We start from the raw sequence: 9,859 nt of genomic DNA, 5'->3' as shown, positions 1-9,859 counted from the left end.
TATATCTTATAGTTATGCTTCTATCATAGCTTGATAATTTTTTACATTGAGCTTCCCTTGTTTAAATCACAGTGGAGTTTCTATCTTCTGACTGGACCTATATTAAAATGGACTCCAAATTTTGTACCTGGCACGGGTCCAGAAACTGAGCAAGGAATCTTGAATTTTTATTAAGACAACTTTCTGCAGCCCTCTGTTTATCCATTCTTTCTTTATTTTATTTTATTATTATTTTTTAAAGATATTTATTTAGGGGTGCCTGGGTGGCTCAGATGGTAAAGCATCTGCCTTTGGCTCGGGTCATGATCCCGGGGTCCTGGGATAGAGCCCTGCATTTCCCCTCTCCCTCTACTGTTCCCCCTGCTTGTGCTCTCTTGCTCTCTCTATCAAATGGATAAGTAAAATCTTTAAAAAAAATTTATTTATTTATTTATTTATTTATTTATTTTTATTTTTTTTTAAAGATTTTATTTATTTATTTGAGAGAGAGAGAATGAGAGATAGAGAGCACGAGAGGGAAGAGGGTCAGAGGGAGGAGCAGACTCCCTGCCGAGCAGGGAGCCCGATGTGGGACTCGATCCTGGGACTCCGGGATCATGACCTGAGCCGAAGGCAGTCACTTAACCAACTGAGCCACCCAGGCGCCCTATTTATTTATTTAGAGAAGGAGAGTGTGTGAGCCAGGGGTGGGGCAAAGGGAGAGGGAGAGAGAGAATCTCAAGCAGACTCTGTGCTGAGCGCAGAGCCTGACACGGGTCTCGATCTCATGACCATGAGATTATGACTTGAACTGAAATCAAGGGTTGCATACTTAATCGACTGAACCACCCCAGTGCCCCATATCCATTCTTGCTTTCTTTTAATTAGAGACATAAAGCAGCACTTTTTTTTGCCTACCTATTTTGCCCCTAGGGACACTGTGTTTTACTAACCATCTCTACAATCCTGCAGGTCAATTCTTCTTGGATGCCACATCACCTTTGCCCATCATGATGATTGTTGTGAACCACTGGTTAGGCACTACCATTTGTCTTCATGCCCTCCTATCAATGGGCCAAGTTCTCCTACTCTACTACTGTCAGATGAGAGCCACCCCTAGACTTCTTAGTGATGTGATGCTTCTCACTGGCATATACCTGATGACCGGGGTAAATCGTGTGATCTATGAGACTTCCATGGAACAAAATCCTCTGATGGGGTTTTCAGCCTTACAGGATATGTCCACTCAAGTGTGCTCATTGCCTGAGCTTTTTATTCTTTCTGTTCATCATATGCTACAAAAATTCGAGCATTTCAATTTAGCTCAGCATAGCCATTGCTTTCTTTAGCCACTCTTGCATTGAGTTTTTACTGTTCCCTGAGTTTCTTGGGAGGGTGCTAAACCTAGTATCTCAAGAGAGTTCCTCCAAGGGACACCTGAGTGGCTCAGTTGGTTAAGCATCTACCTTCGGCTCAGGTCATGATCCCAGTGTCTTGGGATAGAGTCCCGCATGGGGCTCTCTGCTCAGCGGGGACCCTGTTTCTCCCTCTGCCTGCCGCTTCCCCTGCTTGTGCGCTCTCTCTCTGTCAGATAAATAAATAAAATCTTAACAAAGAGAGAGAGAGAGTTCTCCCAAGTCAATAAACTCTACCTTATTCAGTCTTAAGTTTCAGCCCGTTTGATAAAATGTTCTCAAGATCCAGTCCCTCAGGTACCTCCTGGTTCCTTGTGGAAAATGCTGACTAACTCCCACAGATCCTGTGGGGTACAGGCCCTGTCCTCCCTTATCAGGCTCAACATGACCCTGGCTGTCATTCCACATGCCTATTAACTTGGTGGTTTGGGCCCAGTTGCACTGTGGAGCAGAGGTCTCTAGAGTATCTTCCTCTATGAAGACAGTATTACTCTTAGTGAGGAAGAATACGTCACCTTTGCAGGCTCTGAGGATTTAAGTAAGTCTGTGAAACAAAAATCTTCAAGAAATATGCAGATATCCCATGTGTCAGGATTCCTGGGTTTCCTAACCAGGGCCTTGACATCGGCGTAATAGAGCTTCTTGGGTTATGTGTTCAATTGCCTTTTAAGCTAGAAACTCTATTCAATTCTGAGTTTGGTTTAAACTTGTTTCTGCTTCTCACTACAAGAGAAAAGGGACCTTTAGGATACCAAAGAGGCTCTCTGGTCTTCATAGTGAATTTTCTATTGTTAATTGCCCTCAGTTTTTCATTATCCCTCTGTAAGAAGAGGATCTGTAAGATACAACTTCATAGCAAATAGCTAATTCCATTGTCCTTGGGTATATGGCCTCCCAATCCCAGGCCTCAGACCAGTTTTGCAACTTGTACATTACAAAGGGGAGGGGTTTAGATTCTATCACCCTTCCTCCTGTTTAGATGCAATCGAATGATCTAGAGGTCAGATGACAAAGCCTAGGGAGAATTTAGATGGCCTCCCAAGCTTTTTCAGATGAAGAGTTTTACTGGCTTACATGAGCTCTGAGGGTTGTGCTTTTGTCTTTCACTCTTTTTGTTTGGAAGTATCTATTTGCCTGATACAGAATAATAAATGTCTTTTCCTCATTTGTCTATACATTTTAGAAATTTGAGTATTTCAGTTAGTTGCCAAACATGAAACATGAATCCTCCATAACAGAATGCAGTTTATAAGGAGTAGTCTCATTCTATCACTGAACTATAAAACAGTTACCATGAATGGAGCATTTTATTTCAATGTACATTATTTATTCTGTGCTGTAACACTATAAAACAGACCTAATTCTCCTTATTTTGCAAATCAGGAAACTCAAGGACAGGGAGCTGGGGTAATCTGACAATGATCACACAATGCTAGCAAGTAGTACGGCCTATCTGACTCCACAATTACAATATCAAATGTAATTCAAGGAAGACACCCACTTTCCTCCAAAAATAAAAATTCAGAGACATGCCTATTAGGGGTTAAGAAACTTCCTCAGACATTAGCCCTAATATTTTGTCCTGTGTTTCCTTCCCTATTTTAAGAGAGAGTTTCTTTATCAAATCCTAGAATCTGAACAACTACTAATTATCCTAGGAGAATGACCAAGAAAGAATGCTCAAAGGCGTACATAAACTTTTTTGTGTGATTACCTTGGGATAGTTATCTCCACTCCAACCCAAAGTTTAGGACATCAGACAAAATACTTTGCCCAGACTCAACTACAAAATAATGGCTTCTTTATTACTATCATACCAACTGGGTTAAAAAAGTGGAAAAATTGAGTTTAAATAATATTAAAAAGGAAGACCTTTTATTTTATTAAGGCAAATAGGCTTATCATTCTTGTAAGAGATTGAGGGACAACAAAGTCCCTTTGTGTACCTGTTTCTTCTTGTTACTATAGGAGTACTTTTCATATTATTATCTTTTCCTAGTAAAGTCACTAGGATCCCAATCCTGCAAGCGTACACCTGTTTCCATAGGCTCTGGGATGAAGTTTTTTTCTCAGTGGTACTGTGGCTCCAGGTGTCCCCCAGTGCTTTGGCACTTTGCTGGGCTCATTCCCAAACTGCTGCTTCATCCCCTCCTGATACCACTGGTTATGACCAGGAATGGAAATGGGTCTCTCCTTCCAGCAGCCATAGCTTTGTATTTGGCTCACAAAGAGCTTTATGAATTCTTCCCTGTTGGCTGGAATGAAACACATTTGATAGTGAGTCAAAGTCCTACTTGAAACAATTCCTTTTGTGGAAAGATCAGCTTAAGCCCCAAATTGACTCCTGTGTCCTAATTCTTTCCTACTTGAAGATGATTTTACCCCATGAAATTAGGGATGATGTTTCTTCCTTCCTTTCTTTCTTTCTTTTCTTTCTTTCTTTCTTTCTTTCTTTCTTTCTTTCTTTCTTTCTTTCTTTCTTTCTTTCTTTCTTTCTTTCTTTCTTTCTTTCTTCTTTCTTCTTTCTTTCTTTCTTTCTTTTTCTTTCTTTCTTTCTTTCTTTCTTCTTTCTTTCTTCTCCCTCCCTTTTTCTTATTCTTGAGGCTTAAACACCCCCATGCTGGGTTCCACATAATCCCATTTACAGTTTACTTCATGCTTTCTTGGGAGCCTTAGGACCCACAGTGAATATCTGTGAGCATCTTGAGGACAGTTTTTGTTCTTAGGACTTAACAGGAGTCAACAGTCAATTGATGTTTATTTCCATGAATGGCTACCTTGGTGAGACAATGCTATTAAGTAAGCATAACAGTTATGGTACATAAGAAAAAATGTGTAATGGAGTGTTTATGTATTTAAAAGTACCTATGTAATCTATTTGCATGTATTTTTTAGATATTATGATTTGTTTGTTGGGATATATAATTTTTATTGAGGTATAATTAATGTACAATGTTAGGTTAGTTTCAGGTATAAACATAATGATTCAACAAATCTATGCATTACTCAGTGCTCACCACAATAAGTGCAGTCACCATCTGACACCAAAAACATTATTGCAATCTTAATGAGATCTGGCCATTTGCAACAACATGGATGGACCTAGAAGGCATTATGCTAAGTGAAGTAAGTCAGACAGAGAAAGACAAATACAATATGATTTCACTCATATTTGGAGTTTAAGAAAAAAAACAAATGAACGAACAAAGAGAAAAAAGAGACAACAACAAAAACAGACTTAAATACAGAGAACAAACTGGTGGTTACCAGAAGGGAGATGGGTGGGGAGATGGGTGAAATAGATAGAGAGGGGATTAAGAGATACAAACTTCCAGTTACAAAATAAGTAAGTCATGGAGATGAAAAGTACAGCAGGGGGATATATAATTTTTAACAAAGTATAACTGTACTTTTGTTTTGAAACACTTCTTATTGAAGAATGAAACCCAGACTTACATTAATAAAATGATGGGAAGCACTTAGGCCAAGGAAGGATGCATCTGTATCTAAACCCGTAACTCTTTATCTCTGGTTGGCTGTATCCTCTCAACGTAATGTCTTGTATTTGTCTCAACACTTTTTCTTCATGTTTTTACTATTAGTAATGATAAAGAGTGACATATACAGCTTAAGAATTCATTATAAATATTTCTCCTAAAACACAGAACTTATTAGGTGTTCCATAGTTAGGCTTTCCATTCATTTTGTAACTGCATGGTGGACCACGATCCCCCTGCTATATAGGGCCGGGGGCTTCACAGATACCCACGTGAATGGGGATCCTGGAATTGTGTAGCCACACATAGTGGCCCTAAGATTACATACATTTCCAAAAGTTTTACCGGCATATTTCTCTGGCTTCTTTGGAAACGACAGAGCATGCCTCTCAAGCCAAATCCCTATCAAGTCTTAGCATTGAACTAGGAGTCTCCTAAACTCTTCCACTGAAGAATTTTGATAATTTTAACAGTAAAAATAATGTAATAATAATAGTATATCTTCTCAGAATTTCTTAAAAGATTTTATTTATTTATGTGAGAGAGAGGGGGAGAGAGCACAAGCAGGGGGAGCAGCAGAGGGAGAGGGAGAAACAGGCTCCCCAGTGAGCAGGGAACCCAATGCAGGGCTTGATCCCATGACCCCAGATCATGACTTGAACCGAAGGCAGACACGTAACTGACTGAGCCACCCATATCTTCTCAGAATTTTTTTAAACATGATTTTTTAATAGAGTCATTTCAGGGGCGCCTGGGTAGCTCAGTTGGTTGAGCCTCTGACTCTTGATTTCATCTCAGGTTATGATCTCAAGGTCCTGGGATCAAGCCCCAAGCCCTGTGTTGGCTCTACGTTCAGCACTGAGTCCACTTGATTCTTTCCCTTTCCCTCTGCACCCCCTTCTCTCTCTTTCTCTCTCAAATAAATAAACAAATCTTTTGGGGCGCCTGAGTGACTCAGTCAGTTAAGTGTCTGCCTTTATCTCAGGTCATGATCCTAGAATCTCAGGGTCGAGCCCCCCATCAGGCTCCCGGCTCAATGGGGAGTCTGCTTCTCCCTCTGATCCTCCCCCCTCTCATGCACACACACTCTCTCTCTCTCAAATAAATGAAATCTTTAAAAAAAAATAAAAGTAAAATAAAATAAATAGAGTCATTTCAATCTACAAAGAATTTCCACATTCATTATCCCATTGTATTCCCATACCAACCCAGGGTATAAGGTCTGTGATTCTTACTGTATCAAATTTGGAACTGAGGTTTAGGGAGACAGAGCAACTTGACCAAAAGTACATACATAATTGTGTGACAGACTCGGGATTCAAAACTCTGATTCTAAATGCTATAATATTTCCACTATCTATTTTTTAGAAAAATCAGAAATATCTTGCCTGTGCCAGAGAGAATTCAATGACCTTATACATGTGTATAAAATCAAAGGGGGTATTACATAAACAATGCATAAACAACACTGTAAAAGCTCAAAAGAGCAGAAAAACCACCCACAAACACCAGAAAGGAAATTTTATTTTATTCTTTTGCATATTAGATTTTTAAAAACTTATTATAGATGGTTTGTTGACTCGCTCATTAATTCAGTATACATTTCTGGGGTGTCTGTTATTGATGAGGCACTGAACTGAACACTATGAGAACTGTAAAAATGAGTAGGACACAATTACTGACCTCCTGAAATATATCATCTCTAAGGACACAAATAATTATAATGGGCAGGATGTTACAAATGCCATCGCTGACACATGAGCATAGGGTTATGAGAAATTAGCAGAGGCAACATAATTTTCATTTTTGTCTACATTAAATACATATTACTTTTAAAATAATTTTAAAAGAGTCATTTAATTTTTAAAGAAGAGAGAGCATTACATTTATGGAAGAGAAACAAAGGTATGGAAGTGGCCATGGTAAGTCAGAAATACAGGTCTTCCACAATTTACAACGGGATTACACCCTGATCAGTTATTGTAAAATGAAAAATCGCAAGTCGAAAATGCACTTAAGGGGCACCTGGGTGGCTCAGTTGGTTAAGTGTCTGCCTTCAGCTCAGGTCATGATCCCGGAGTCCCAGGATCGAGTCCCATATCGGGTCCCTGCTCAGCAGGGAGTCTGTTTCTCCCTCTGTCTGCCACTCCCCCCTGCTTGTGCTCTCTCTCCCTCTCTCTCAAATAAAGAAATAAAATCTTTTTTAAAAATGCATATAATACACCTAACCTACCGAACATCACAGCTTAGCCTTGCCTATCTTCAACATGCTCAGACTCTTACACCAGCCTACAGCTGGACATAATCATCTAACATAAAGCCTAGTTTATAAAGAAAGTGTTGAATATCTCATGTAATTTATTGAATACCATACAGAAAGGAAAAATAGCATGGTTTTATGGGTACAGAATGGTTGTAAGAGTATTGGGTATTCATCCCTGTGATCCCGGGGCTGACCGGGACCTGTGGCTCACCGTCCCTGCCCAGCATCATGAGCACACATCATACCACGTACTGCTAGCCCAGGAAAAGATCAAAATTCAAAATTTGAACTATGGTTTCTACTGAACACCTATCACTCTCACCCCAGTGTGAAGTTGGAAAATCGTAAGTTGAACCATTGTAAGTTGGGACTGTCTGTATATAAACCAACTTTTTCTTTGTCCAGTGAATTACCGGAAGAAGGAAAAATAGCTGCCTTCCGCAGCAAAGTTCCAAGGAAATGATATCACCTGAGGAAAAATAGACTTGATTTCAGATGAGTGAACTGAAGAATTTTTAAGGTTGGATGGGGGTATCTTGACTATCATCTTGCATAACCCCCCACTTTAAAGTTGAAGAAACTGAGGCACAGATGAGTGAAGATACTTGCCCAAGATCAGGTAACCAGTTGGAACAGAGACAGAACTAATATTCATGTCTCTGGACTCCACACTGCTTTTGCTGATGATTGGCAATATGTAGAATACTGTCTGAAAGGGGGCGGAGCAAGATGGCGGAGGAGTAGGAGACCTGGATTTCGTCTGGTCTCAGGAATTCAGCTGAACGGGGATCAAACCATTCTGAACACCTATGAACTCAACAGGAGATCAAAGATAAGAAGAGTAACAACACTCTGAACAGAGAAGCGACCACTTACTGGAAGGAAGGACGTGCGGAGAAGTGAATCCGAGGCGATATTCGGGAGGATAGACGGCGGGGGAGGGGGGCCTCCGTGGGCCACTTCTGGCAAGTGATAGAGCCGCGGAGCACAAAATCGGAACTTTTAGAAGTCGGATCCGCGGAGGGACGTCGCTCCAGTGGCTAAGCGGGTGGTGGAATCCTCGCGGGACAGTGTGGTCTCAGGACCCTCAGGGTCACAGAAAGACCGGGGATGTCTGAGTGCGGCAGAGCTCCCAGGTTTCGGAGCGGGGAAGCCAGCTGTGGAGACGGAGCGGAGGCGCGGGCTCTCAGCTCGGGGTTGCCATAAACTGTGATCCGCGGCATAGTTGGGCCACTGCTCCTCCAGCAGGGACCTGACAAGCGGCAGATCCGGGGAGACTCCCCTTCCTCCCCCGGGAGGAGCGGCGCGGGAGCGCGCTGCAGGTATCTGCTGGGTTTGGAGACTCCACACGGGGTCGGGTGCCAGAGATAGAAACGCTCGGTCACAGGCCGGGTGAGCACGGAGTGCGGCTGGAGACCGGGGACAAGGGAGTGACTGGCTGCTTTTCTCTGGGGGCGCACTGAGGAGCGGAGCCCCGAGTTCTCAGCTCCTCTGGGGCAGAGATTGGGAGGCTGCCATTTTCACTGTCCTCCTCCAAAGCTGTACCAGAGCTTGCAGGGAACAAAAGCTCCCGAGAGCAAACCCGAGCAGCTTGCTTAGCTGGGACCCACAAGGGCGGGGCAGTTCTGCCTCCGGCAAAGACATTTGGGAACCACGGCAACAGGCCCCTCCCCCAGAAGATCAGCACGAACAGCCAGCAAGCCAAGACCAAGTTTACTGATCAAGGGGAAAGGGAGAACTCCAGCGCTAGGGGAATACTGCACATAGAATTCATGGCTTTTTTACCATGATTCATTAGTTTTTCAAAGTTAATTTTTTAACTGTTTTTTTAATTTCTCTTTTCCCCTTTTTCAACCAACATCTTATCAATCCCTTTTTTTAAAAAACATTTTTTATTTTTCATTTTTGGAATCATATTTTATCCCTTCATAGTAGTTACCCTTATTTTTGGCACATATATATAAGTTGTTCTCTCTTTAAAATTTTGAGATACGGTTTCTTCTAACAGATCAAAATATACCCTAAATCACTAGTGTATGGCTTTGTTCTAGTCTCCTGCCTGATCACATTCTCTCCCTTTTTTTTTTTTAAATCTTCTTCTTTCTTTTTTCAAACAACTTCTTATCGTATGAATTCCTTTTATAAAATCTTTTATAATTTTCATCTTTACAGTCATCTTCCATCCCTTCATTGTATCAACCCTTATTTTGTACATATATAAGTCTTTCTTCCTTTAAAATTTTAGGAGGCACGTTCTTATAACAGACCAAAATACACCCAAAATCTAGTGTGTGGCACTGATCTATGCACTAGCCTGATCATATTTGATCATATTCGGTTTTTTTTTTGTATTGTTCTGTTTTTGTTTTTAATCTTTTACTTTTTTTTTCTTTCTTTCTTTTTCTTTCTTTCCCTTTTTTTCCCCTGGTTTCAGGTCTTTTCTGATTTGTATAGAGCATATTTTCTGGGGACATTGTTAACCTGTTAGCATTTTGTTCTCTCATTCATCTATTCTCCTCTGGACAAAATGACAAGATGAAAAAAATCACCTCAGCAAAAAGAACAAGAGGTGGTACCGTCTGCCAGGGACCTACTCAATACTGACATTAGTACGATGTCGGACCTAGAGTTCAGAATCATGACTTTAAAGATACTAGCTGGGCTGGAAAAAAGCGTAAAAGTTATTAGAGAAACCCTTTCTGGAG

The sequence above is a fragment of the Zalophus californianus genome, chromosome 4, assembly GCF_009762305.2.
Source record: "Zalophus californianus isolate mZalCal1 chromosome 4, mZalCal1.pri.v2, whole genome shotgun sequence".
In the NCBI taxonomy this organism is placed as follows: Eukaryota; Metazoa; Chordata; class Mammalia; order Carnivora; family Otariidae; genus Zalophus; species Zalophus californianus.
The sequence above is the reverse complement of the archived record's forward strand: the minus strand, read 5'-3'. Positions refer to the sequence as shown.